Source organism: Eretmochelys imbricata, chromosome 7 (assembly GCF_965152235.1).
Source record: "Eretmochelys imbricata isolate rEreImb1 chromosome 7, rEreImb1.hap1, whole genome shotgun sequence".
NCBI lineage: Eukaryota > Metazoa > Chordata > Testudines > Cheloniidae > Eretmochelys > Eretmochelys imbricata.
In genome coordinates, this window is record NC_135578.1 from 116,978,428 (window position 1) to 116,990,655 (window position 12,228).

Sequence of the window (12,228 nt, forward strand, 5' to 3'; positions counted from 1 at the left end):
GTCAGAGGTGATGGACCGGGACCCCAGGCCAATGTCTGCAACAGCAGTAGTGGATCCAGTCCCAGAGACCCAGACGGAACCAGTCCCAGAACCGGAACCAGCCGAACAACCAACACCAGACCCCGTGTCAGCACTGAATCCAGTACTTGCAACCTCAACACCAGAGGGCCCCACTGAACCTGAACTGGCAGCAGCCGATAACCCTACACAAGAGGCTCAGCCGGAGCCTGAATCCCAACATAGTGCACCAGCGGAGAGCGGTTCACAGTCAACAGAAACAGCTCCATCCCCTATATCGCTTCCAGAGGGACCAAGCCTAGGTCCACAATCCCATGAGGAACTGATGTCTCCAGCATCAAGGGAACAGTTCCAGACCGAACAGGAAGCAGATGAAAGCCTCCAGAGAGCTTGGACGGCGGCACGGAGCAACCCACCGCCTCTCAGCTCTTCTAATCGATCCAGGTTTGTTGTAGAAAGAGGACTTTTATACAAGGAAACTCTTTCTGGTGGACACCAGGAAGACTGGCATCCTCAGAGACAGTTGGTAGTTCCAACTAAATACCGGGCCAAGCTCTTGAGCTTAGCCCACGATCACCCTAGTGGCCATGCTGGGGTGAACAGGACCAAAGACCGTTTGGGGGGGTCATTCCACTGGGAGGGAATGGGCAAGGATGTTTCTACCTATGTCCAGTCTTGTGAGGTGTGCCAAAGAGTGGGAAAACCCCAAGACCAGGTCAAAGCCCCTCTACAACCACTCCCCATCATTGAAGTTCCATTTCAGCGAGTAGCTGTGGATATTCTGGGTCCTTTTCCGAAAAAGACACCCAGAGGAAAGCAGTACATACTGACTTTCATGGATTTTGCCACCCGATGGCCGGAAGCAGTAGCTCTAAGCAACAACAGGGCTAAAAGTGTGTGCCAGGCACTAGCAGACATTTTTGCCAGGGTAGGTTGGCCCTCCGACATCCTCACAGATGCAGGGACTAATTTCCTGGCAGGAACTATGAAAAACCTTTGGGAAGCTCATGGGGTAAATCACTTGGTTGCCACTCCTTACCACCATCAAACAAATGGCATGGTGGAGAAGTTCAATGGAACTTTGGGGGCCATGATACGTAAATTCGTAAATGAGCACTCCAATGATTGGGACCTAGTGTTGCAGCAGTTGCTCTTTGCCTACAGAGCTGTACCACATCCCAGTTTAGGGTTTTCCCCATTTGAACTTGTATATGGCCGTGAGGTTAAGGGGCCATTGCAGTTGGTGAAGCAGCAATGGGAGGGATTTACACCTTCTCCAGGAACTAACATTCTGGACTTTGTAACCAACCTACAAAACACCCTCCGAACCTCTTTAGCCCTTGCTAGAGAAAACTTACAGGATGCTCAAAAAGAGCAAAAAGCCTGGTATGATAAACATGCCAGAGAGCGTTCCTTCAAAGTAGGAGACCAGGTCATGGTCTTAAAGGCGCTCCAGGCCCATAAAATGGAAGCATCATGGGAAGGGCCATTCACGGTCCAGGAGCGCCTGGGAGCTGTTAATTATCTCATAGCATTCCCCACCTCCAACCGAAAGCCTAAGGTGTACCATATTAATTCTCTAAAGCCCTTTTATTCCAGAGAATTAAAGGTTTGTCAGTTTACAGCCCAGGGAGGAGACGACGCTGAGTGGCCTGAAGGTGTCTACTACGAAGAGAAATGTGCTGGTGGTGTGGAAGAGGTGAACCTCTCCATGACCCTTGGGCGTATGCAGCGACAGCAGATCCAGGAGCTGTGCACTAGCAACGCGCCAACGTTCTCAGCCACCCCAGGACTGACTGAACGGGCATACCACTCCATTGACACAGGTAATGCTCACCCAATTAGGGTCCAACCTTACCGGGTGTCTCCTCAAGCTAAAACTGCTATAGAACGGGAGATCCAGGATATGTTACAGATGGGTGTAATCCGCCCCTCTGAAAGTGCATGGGCATCTCCAGTGGTTCTAGTTCCCAAACCAGATGGGGAAATACGTTTTTGCGTGGACTACCGTAAGCTAAATGCTGTAACTCGCCCAGACAACTATCCAATGCCACGCACAGATGAACTATTAGAGAAACTGGGACGGGCCCAGTTCATCTCTACCTTGGACTTAACCAAGGGGTACTGGCAGGTACCGCTAGATGAATCTGCCAAGGAAAGGTCAGCCTTCATCACACATCTCGGGCTGTATGAATTTAATGTACTCCCTTTCGGGCTGCGAAATGCACCCGCCACTTTCCAAAGACTTGTAGATGGTCTCCTAGCGGGATTAGGAGAATATGCAGTCGCCTACCTTGACGACTTGGCCATATTTTCGGATTCCTGGGCAGACCACCTGGAACATCTACAAAAAGTCCTTGAGCGCATAAGGGAGGCAGGACTAACTGTTAAGGCTAAGAAGTGTCAAATAGGCCAAAACAGAGTGACTTACCTCGGACACCAGGTGGGTCAAGGAACTATCAGCCCCCTACAGGCCAAAGTGGATGCTATCCAAAAGTGGCCTGTCCCAAAGTCAAAGAAACAGGTTCAATCCTTCTTAGGCTTGGCCGGTTATTACAGACGATTTGTACCGCACTACAGCCAAATCGCTGCCCCACTGACAGACCTAACCAAAAAGAAACAGCCAAATGCTGTTCAGTGGACCGGAAAGTGTCAGAAGGCCTTTAACAAGCTTAAAGCGACACTCATGTCTGACCCTGTACTAAGGGCCCCAGACTTTGACAAACCGTTCCTAGTAACCACAGATGCATCTGAGCGTGGTGTGGGAGCAGTTTTAATGCAGAAAGGACCTGATCAAGAATTCCACCCTGTAGTGTTTCTCAGCAAAAAACTGTCTGAGAGGGAAAGCAACTGGTCAGTCACTGAAAAAGAATGTTATGCCATTGTCTACGCTCTGGAAAAGCTACGCCCATATGTTTGGGGACGGCGTTTCCACCTGCAAACCGACCATGCTGCACTAAAGTGGCTTCACACCGTCAAGGAAACTAACAAAAAACTTCTTCGGTGGAGTTTAGCTCTCCAAGATTTTGATTTCGACATCCAACACATCTCAGGAGCTTCTAACAAAGTGGCTGATGCACTCTCCCGTGAAAGTTTCCCAGAGTCAACTGGTTAAAATCGTCCTTGAGATGGGGAAAATATTGTTAGTCTTTATGTACTTGGTAGTATATTTAGAGATGCATATGTCTTATTAACTCTGTTTTTCCTAGAGCTCCAGGAAGAAATCCCAGCCAGTGTTTCACCCTAGCTGAGATTTGGGGGGCGTGTCATAAATATAAAGGGAAGGGTAAACCCCTTTGAAATCCCTCCTGGCCAGGGGAAAGCTCCTCTCACCTGTAAAGGGTTAAGAAGCTAAAGGTAACCTCGCTGGCACCTGATCAAAATGACCAATGAGGAGACAAGATACTTTCAAAAGCTGGGAGGAGGGAGAGAAACAAAGGGTCTGTGTCTGTCTGTATGCTGGGTCTTGGCCGGGGATAGACCAGGAATGGAGTCTTAGAACTTTTAGTAAGTAATCTAGCTAGGCATGCGTTAGATTATGATTTCTTTAAATGGCTGAGAAAAGAATTGTGCTGAATAGAATAACTATTTCTGTCTGTGTTCAGAGTGGGGGGGGGGAACCTTGACAACTGGCATTCCCCATATGCTCCAATAAGGACACTGCACTGGCCACTGGCCGTGCTGCAAAGGCGGTGCTGATGTTGACGCGGACTCAGGTACTCATTCACGCTGGTGGAGTCTCGGCGAAGGGCTGACCTGCCCTTCTGCACTGGAGGAATCCCCTCCCATTGACCATGGTGAGGCCGCAGATGCCTGAGCCTGTCTGCTGACCAGTGCCCAGAGCTAGGGGATTGGTGCTGGTATTGAGGGGACTGGTGCCAGGGGGACCAGAGATATGACGGAGAGCACTCCCACAGGGTAGGCAACCCAGACCTGCGCCAAGAGGACTACCGTTGGGAGGGTGAACGGTTCCAGTAGTACAGAGATCAGCATCTCCCTCTAGGCAATCCGCGTTGGGATGGCAGGGACCACGATCACGGTGCTGGTGACCGAGGGCAAGCCCCAGAGGATCTAGGCTATGACTCAGGCGATCTGCGGCATGGAGGTGGAGAGCACTACTTTGTCTTGGGGGATCAGCAGCACTCTACTGCCCCAAGGGGTCTTAGAGGCTGGCTTGCCCTCGTGGGAAGCCTTTGCCGATTCCTGTGGCATGTGCTGCACCAGCAGTGTGGGCGGAGGCCTTTGTTCTCTCAGCACTGGGAGAGCTTGTGAAGGCATTGGTGCAGTCAGGGATTTTGGTCCCATGCCACTCCTGGGAGTTGGTGGTGGACCTTTTAAGGGGCTATTGGCCCCAACCAGGAAGGCACAAACCCGTGGATCCAGAGTGGCCGGGTGGCCCGAAGTGGGACCCTTGCCTGATGACCCATGGCCCTTCTTGCCTGGTGCCGGGGAGCTGTGTTTCCTCACCTTCTTTTGGGGCACCGGCAACTGGGAATGGTGCCAGAAGGAGCCCAGTGCCGGGGGCGCACTGTGCACAGAAGCAGTTGTGAGTCCTGGGGGGATGGCACTGAAGCCAGACCAAGGGCGGACCCCAAGAGAGCCAGTAAATGAATATCCTCTTTCTGCGTGCAGGGCCGAAAGTTTTTACAAATATGGCACTTATCTCTCACAGGTGATTCCCCCAAGCACTTGAGGCAGCTGCTATGGGGGGGGGAGGGGGGAATCACTTACAGGCATAGCCCTGTTTCAGTCCACGCAGGGCTTAAACCCGGGAGAGCAGGGCATGCCCCACCTGGAGGGAAGTCTCCGCTGGGACTCTAAACTACTAACTACACTTAACAACAAAACAACAAACAACAACTACTTAGCACTAATTACTACAGCTATAAAAAACTATTTACAAGGCCCTAAGGCATGAAGTCAGTAAAGACAAAAAACTACTAGCCCTTGCTATGCAAGGAAAGGCACTCCGACTAATCACCATGGGCGGTAAGAACGAACAGAGAGGACGTAGAGCCAGCGGCGCCTGATATACTGACGCATGACTGCGACACTCAAGGGGGCGCCACTGCCGACCCTATCGATACTGCCAAGACAAAAATCTCTGATAACCGCGCACGTGGGCACGCACGCACCTAGAATGGAACTGACGTGAGCAACCACTCGAAGAAGAATGACTTTTTGGGAAGAATACCAGTAAGTGAACAGGCTGGTTCATGTGATATTCTGAAATGACCTTAGGGGTGAATTTTGGGTGGAGACGAAGGGAGAAATACGAGAACAGTGGGACTGCTATGAGTACTTCCAGTTTACCCCTCTGTCTGGCCGATGTGATGGTAACTAAGAAGGCAGCCTTCATGGAGATGTGGAACATGTGGCCATTGGTTCAAAAGGTGGTCTGGTTAGAGCTGATAGTACCAAGTTGAGGTCCCATTGTGATGTGTTTCATAACTGCCAGGAAGGTCCTTTCAAGAAGGTCGAGGCCTTCCAAGAACTGAATAGTAGTAGGGTGAGTAAAGATAGAGTGGCTTTCCACCAAAGGATGAAAGGCACTGAATGTTGCCAAGTGGACTTTTAATGAGCTAAGAGAAAGCTCTGACATTTTGAGGGACAGGAGATAGTCTAAAGTGACAGGGACACCTGCTGATTCTAATAATGGATTCCATTGTGACCAAGTAAAGAAACACCTCTATTTACATAAATAGCATTTTCTAGTGGAGATTTTTCTTCTGTGATTTAGGATAGTTCAGACAGCCTCTGAACATGAACATTCCAGTTTTGATTCCCATCCAAACACCAAATTATGAAATGAAGATAGTCTGGGTTGGAATGTCTGATCCTGCCCTTGCCCTGAGTTAACAGATCCAGAAAAAGTCAAATATAGATGAGAAGACAGGGTGACATTTGCAGAAGGTCTGGAAACCAAAACTGTCTGGGCTAATTGGGTGCAATGAGAACACCACTGGCCCTGTTGTGGAGAATTTTGTGGAGAACCCAAGGTAGCAGGGGATGGGAGGAAAGACATACTTTGGATGGTCCATCCAGGAGAAAAGAAAAGCATCACCCTTGCAGTCTTGGCTTAATCCTGATCCAGAGTAGTAAAGATTTAATTTCTTGTTTGTTTGGGAGACTAACAAGTACCAACATGGTGTTCCCCACTCAGTGAAGATTTTGGTCAAGATAAAATTGTGTACTTCCCACTCAGTCTACAGCAAAGTGCCTGCTGAGATTGTCCACCAGAGTATTCTGCACACCTGGTACCTACATCACAGAAAGTATGATGTGGTTCTTCATGCACCAGTTCCACAAGTCCACTGCCTCTATACACAGAGGAAGAGATCTTGCTCCACTCTTTATTTTATATTAAAAAAGACAGTTATCAAGTTGTCCGACATTATTTGGATGTGGCAGGACTGTATGAGGAGGAGGAATTCTTATGTTCCCCCAGCCTCTGTTTGCCAGAAGACGGGAATGGGCGACAAGGGATGAATCACTTGATGATTACTTGTTCTGTTCATTCCCTCTGGGGCACCTGGCATTGGCCACTGTTGGAAGACAGAATACTGAGCTAGATGGACCTTTGGTTTGACCCAGTATAGCCGTTCTTATGTTCTTGTAGGAATGTGTTGTAAGCTAGGATAACTGCCACCATCTCCAGCAGACTGATATGCATTCTGGCCTCTCTTGGAAACCATGGAGCTTGTGTAGTGCGACTGTCCATACGAGACACACCCCCACCCCATACCAGGAGGGATGCATCCATCATTGTGGTTACATCGGGGTGGATGGAAGAAAGAGGACTCCCACTCACACCTGGTCTGGTTTTGTCCACCATATGAGAGAGCTTTGACTTTTGGTTGAGATTGCTACCTTAGTATTCATGTTGTCCTTATGCGGTAAAGTAAACAGATTGAAGCCAGTCCCGCAGTCAACAAATGTGTAGTCTGGCAAATGACGTTACATATGTATACGCAGCCAAGTGGTCTATTATGGAAAAGCAGACTCTGATAGTGGTTTCAGGTCTGAGGGTGACTTGGTTTAACAGGCTGTTCGTAGCCTAAAATCTGTCTATAGGGAGGTAAGCTTTTCAGGAGGATGGTTTAGGGTCACTCCTATGAAATCTATAGTCCTCATGGGACTTTTCTTTGTTTACAGACTCTCAGCAATGTCAGAAGTGGAGTAAGCATAGGGTTGCCAACTGGACCTCCTGGTTTGAGCTGCTTATGATTAGTCAGTTGTCATGATATGGGAAGATTGTATGACCACTGCATTTCATCTGGGCCACTACTTTTTGTGAAGACAATTCAGGCTGGTGACTCAGGGAAGTACCCTGAATTGGTAGTCACCAGCTTGAATTGAAGTACCCTGAATTGGTAGTGCTCTTGTTCTACCATGAATTTCAGAAGTCTTCAATGTGGATATTCACCAGTCCCACAGAAGTGAGCATCTTTCGTGTTGAGGGCATGAACCATGTGTTCTCTTCCAAGGAGGCAATTATTGATGCCAGTGTAACCATGTAAAATTTTGATTTGCAAATAAAAACTTTTAGTTGGCATAGCTTAAGAACTGGTCTCCATCCTACATTTTTCTTAGAAATTATGAAACATGAGAACTAGAAGCACTTCACTTGATGTTGGGATGGCACCTGCTCTATGGCCCCCTTTTGGAGGAGAGAGTTCACCTCCTGATGAAGGATCTCCTCGTGAGAGTCGTCCCTGAGAAGGAGCTGGGAAAGGGGCATGTGGCAGGGAAGTGAGATAAACACCTCATCCCCAGCCCCACCCCAGAGCCTGAACCCCTGCTGCAGCCCTCCCACCCCTCCATGCCCCAACTCCCTGCCCCAGCCCAGAGCACCCTCCTACACCTCAAACTCCCCACCCCCAGCCCACACCCCCAGCTAGAACCCTCAACACCCACTCCCCCACCCACCCACTTCATCCTCCCCATCCCAGCCCAGGGCCCCCTCCCGTATCCTGAAATCCTCATTTCTCCCCACCCCAGAACCCACACTCCCAGCCAGAGCCCTCATCCCCTCCCACACCCCAATCTCAATTTCATGAGCATTCATGACTCACCATACAATTTCCATACCCAGATGTGGCCCTTGGGCCAAAAAATTTGCCCATCCCTGTTCCACATAGACCTTGTGTCTCCTGTTACTTAGTTGGAAACATTTTTCAAGAGGGGAACAAACTATAAAAAAAAGGGGACAAACACTCCCAACACACCCCTCTCTCTGCTCATTGATTTCATTACACCTGAATGGTAAAAGGAAGCAGCTGTTGGACTGGCAGAGGGGTTCTGAGCTAAGAAGTTTGGTCAGTAAGGCTGCTGAAAGCACCTGGTAAGAGAACTGCTTTGAATTTAATACAGTTTAAGTTAAGCACCAATAATGTTTTATCCTTATTTTTCTTGTAACCATTTCTGACTTTTACGTCTCATTACTTCTATTCACTTAAATGTTCTCTCTTTGTAGTCAGTAAACTTGTTTTATTTACTCTAGTGTGTTTAAATTGAAGTGTCTGGGAAACTCCATTTGGGGTGACAAGTTGTGTGCATATTATTTCTATTAAAGAAATAAATGGACCTAATATAGCTTCTATTGTCCAGGAGAAGGCTGGGTGGCACAGGACATCCAGTCTTACATTTCCGCCCCAGAAATGTGAGTGTGTTAGGGGTTCAACCAAGGCTGGTGAGAGCCAGAGTGTAACCAAGTATGGCTGGCAGGCTGCAGTTACACTCAAATACTCAGGATATGGCTTGCATGCTGGAAGGATGTTTGTGAGCAGCACAGGTAGGGAGCTCCTTCAGCAAGGCATTATAAAGAACCCAAGGTTGTAGGGCAGAGGTGACACAGCTGGTCTTTAGTCTGGATTGTACACTGTGTGGCAAATGGCCAATGCTACTATGGTGGATCCCACGCTTGTCCTTAGTGTGGTGGGTCAGGGTGAAACCCCTTGCCCCTATTCTTGGGCATTGTGGGCTCTGCTCATGCCCAGTGGGGGAGGGAGAGAAGTGGGGAAGGGCCCCAGGTCCACCCCCTGCTCTTCAACTTTGTGGACCGCTTACCCTCTTCCTGCTTGGGAAAGGTTTCCCTTCCCCTGGTACTCTAGTTAACAGTACTCCTCCAACTCTAGTCAACTCTCCTTCCCCTCCCCGTCTGACTGAAACAGGGGATTTTTATTAGGTCTGGGGCAGGGCCTTAATTGGCTTCAGGTGCTCTAATCACCCTGAAGGGAATAAGGCTCTAATCATTCTAGGGCTTATATACCTCTCATCTATCACTCTCCTGCTGCATTACACCTGGTATGTTACAGAGGAACAGCAAATGCTACACTTGGTGGCAATATGAACCTCCCCAAGGCAATAAAGGCAGCACTGGGGTTAGTTACTGACACAGAAAGAACAGGGGCAGGAGATAGTTCTTAAACCCCTGGAATATTGGCACAGTCCTCCTTCATGGGGAGAAACTTCCTGAGGCAAGAAGACTAAGTTATATTAAGTATAAGTAGTTTTTAGCATGTATTTACAAGTATACAAGTAGAGGACGATCATAGTGGGAGCAGCAAATTCCAACTCAGGCCATGCGGTGGTAAGAAGGAATCAGAGAGGAATCAGTCCGTGCCACCCTTTATGCTCTTGTTTTGAAGCATGAGGAGAGCAACTACTTATGCACGGGCGAACAGATACTACTTGCTACAAATCTTCAGTCTCAGGTGTATGGAGCACATACATATACATGTGTGGAATGTATATAGGGACTTGTACTCAAACAAGGTCAGATACTTGCTGAGCTAAAAATATTTCAAAGGTTTCTGGCCATATCTTGCTAAATTATAGCTTCTAAATATGAAGGTAACCAGTTCAAAACTTGAGATTCTATGATACTTTATGTACTGAAAGTTAGTCCTTATTTTGCAATAATGACAATAAATCCATCATCCATGCATCCAAAAAGCATGTTAGTGCCCTTTCGCTAAAGAAAATCATTAAAAAGTTTTAGGATTATGTAGAACCAGAATAGCACAACAGAAAATTACTATGAAATATGTACAGAAAATATAGTAGGGCTCCCAAAATAGTAAGACCTTTGCTTCTGCCTGTGAACATCAGTTTACAAAGTTTCCATGGGAACCTGCTACTAACATATGAATGTTCTTGTTACATTATATTTTGAACAGAAATTCCTTTGTGGAAAAGGCCAACAACCAGCGTCAATCACCTAATGAAATTATAATGACCTTCACTATGCCCAATACAGCAGAGGCATGACACACTGTATATCTCATGGTACAGCTACTGCTATAGATTTGTTTTATATGCCCATACGGAATTGGAGAGTATGTACACAGTGACTTTTAAATGCTTTTTCCTGCATCAAGAGCCTGATTTTGCTCCCCATGAAGTCAATCGGGAAAGTTCCAGCATTTCAGAACTGATCTCTAACAGCCTGATCCAGTGCCCATAGAAGTCAGTGAAACACCTCCCACTTACTTCAATGGACTTCGGATGAGGGCCTAAATAAGCAACTTAGTATTACTGTGTGGAGAGCAATACTCTAGCAAAATACTCTAGCAATCCCACAATATTAAATATTTTCAAAAAAAATTAAACAGAAAATTTGTTTTTATGATGTGTATGCCAAACAAATACAATGCAAGACAGAAAACTAGTCTCCTTACCTTAATTTTTATTTCTCATAATGGAAGGCATCCACTGGTCTGGACATTACTCATGGATTAGATCTGTTCAATCCACCACAATGCAGGCAGAAAAATTCTACCCTGGAAGGAGATGTGGTATGAAATTTCAGGAGGATTGGTTTTGTTTGTTAGTTAAGGGTATGTGTCTATGTGCAAACTGAGATTGTAATGTGAAACAAGCTTCAACTTTGGCTTTCTTTAAAGAGCAGTTCTACCCTGAAGAAAGCATCTATATAAAAATGACACCTTTTTATTCAAGAGATCCACTTCACATGGGTATAATGTGGAGTCCCTGTCACTCTGTTGTATTGACTAAAATGTCCTTTCACTACATTTCACTCCTTGTGAGGCTGCATGGGCAGAGCAAACTGAATTATTTTCCTTTTGGTGCATCAGCAGCGTTGTTTACTAAATTCCACTCATTTGTGTCTGTGCAAAGTCATTAAACATTATGTGACTGCAGGGTAAAAAAGGTGAAAGAGTAATTAGCCTTGTAGACTCTTCATCACTGGTAATGGGCCATGAGATAGAAATAATTCAGCTTGACTTTCTGATCCCAGGTAGAATTTGAGGGGCTGGTAATTAGAAGATATTCTGATTTCTGTATCAGATCTGCTCAATTATACATTGATACATACACTAAAAATGAAATCTCATGACACCATTTATGTAGTCAGAGTCATTCTTTAAAATGCAATGAGAATTCCATAAAATAGTTGTTGTGTTTTATTTTAAAAAATAATGAATTTAGATTTTCAAAAAGGAAAAAAAAACTTTTCTTTGCCAATATTCTTGAATTACTAAGTTTATTTTTATCGTTTTTACTACAGGAAACTATGACAGGAAGCTCTCAAAGTTCAATACAAAACTAAGTTTTTATTTAATATTTGAAAAACAATGGTTAAGGCCTTTACACACTATTTCTACTGATTTCTGAATTAATCCTGAAGACTAGCCAATGCTTTCTTTTGGGATAATACTCAGAACAAAGTACATATTGGGTTAGTTATGACACTTGTTGTTCTAATACTTTAATAGCCTATTGTTCACTCTTGGTTGCCTCAGCAAGATAAAACATTGGGGGGGAAAAAAAAAAGCATTTCCTGACAGGAAGTGAATTCCCACTGTGTGTGACTCCAGCCAAGATCTCTGCTTCACAGAAGGAGTGGCAGCCCTCTTCTGTGATTGCAGAATGACAAAGGAATCATGGTTTTCGTTTATTAATTAAACAAACTATGTAGTCTGTGGATATTGCAGCTCAAGATGCAAATTGCATTGTATTCTGCATGACTTACCGTTCAACTACAGTTATGTTACCAATCCTGAAAAAAGTTAATATTAGGGCTGTCAATTAATTGCAGTTAACCCACACCATTAACAGTGCAATTATAACTGCGATTAATCGCGGTTATTTTTTTTTTAATCACGATTAATTTTTTTGAGTTAAACAATAGAATACCATTTGAAATGTATTAAATATTTTTGATGTTTTTCTACATTTTCAAAT

At 45.9% G+C, this 12,228-nt stretch overlaps 1 protein-coding gene across 12 annotated transcripts in view; it reads right to left on the minus strand.

Annotated features, from left to right (window-relative positions):
* The window catches only part of ADD3 (adducin 3), a 184,665-nt gene that overhangs the window by 78,999 nt on the left and 93,438 nt on the right, over positions 1–12,228 (minus strand). For 5 of the 12 annotated variants that reach the window (XM_077823187.1, XM_077823189.1, XM_077823197.1 and 2 more), the window contains one exon: positions 10,701–10,802. The exons of the other annotated variants lie outside the window; for them this stretch is intronic. The gene's annotated coding sequence lies outside the window, so the exon portion shown is untranslated. The remainder of the gene's footprint in view (positions 1–10,700; positions 10,803–12,228) is intronic. 12 annotated transcript variants of the gene reach the window in all.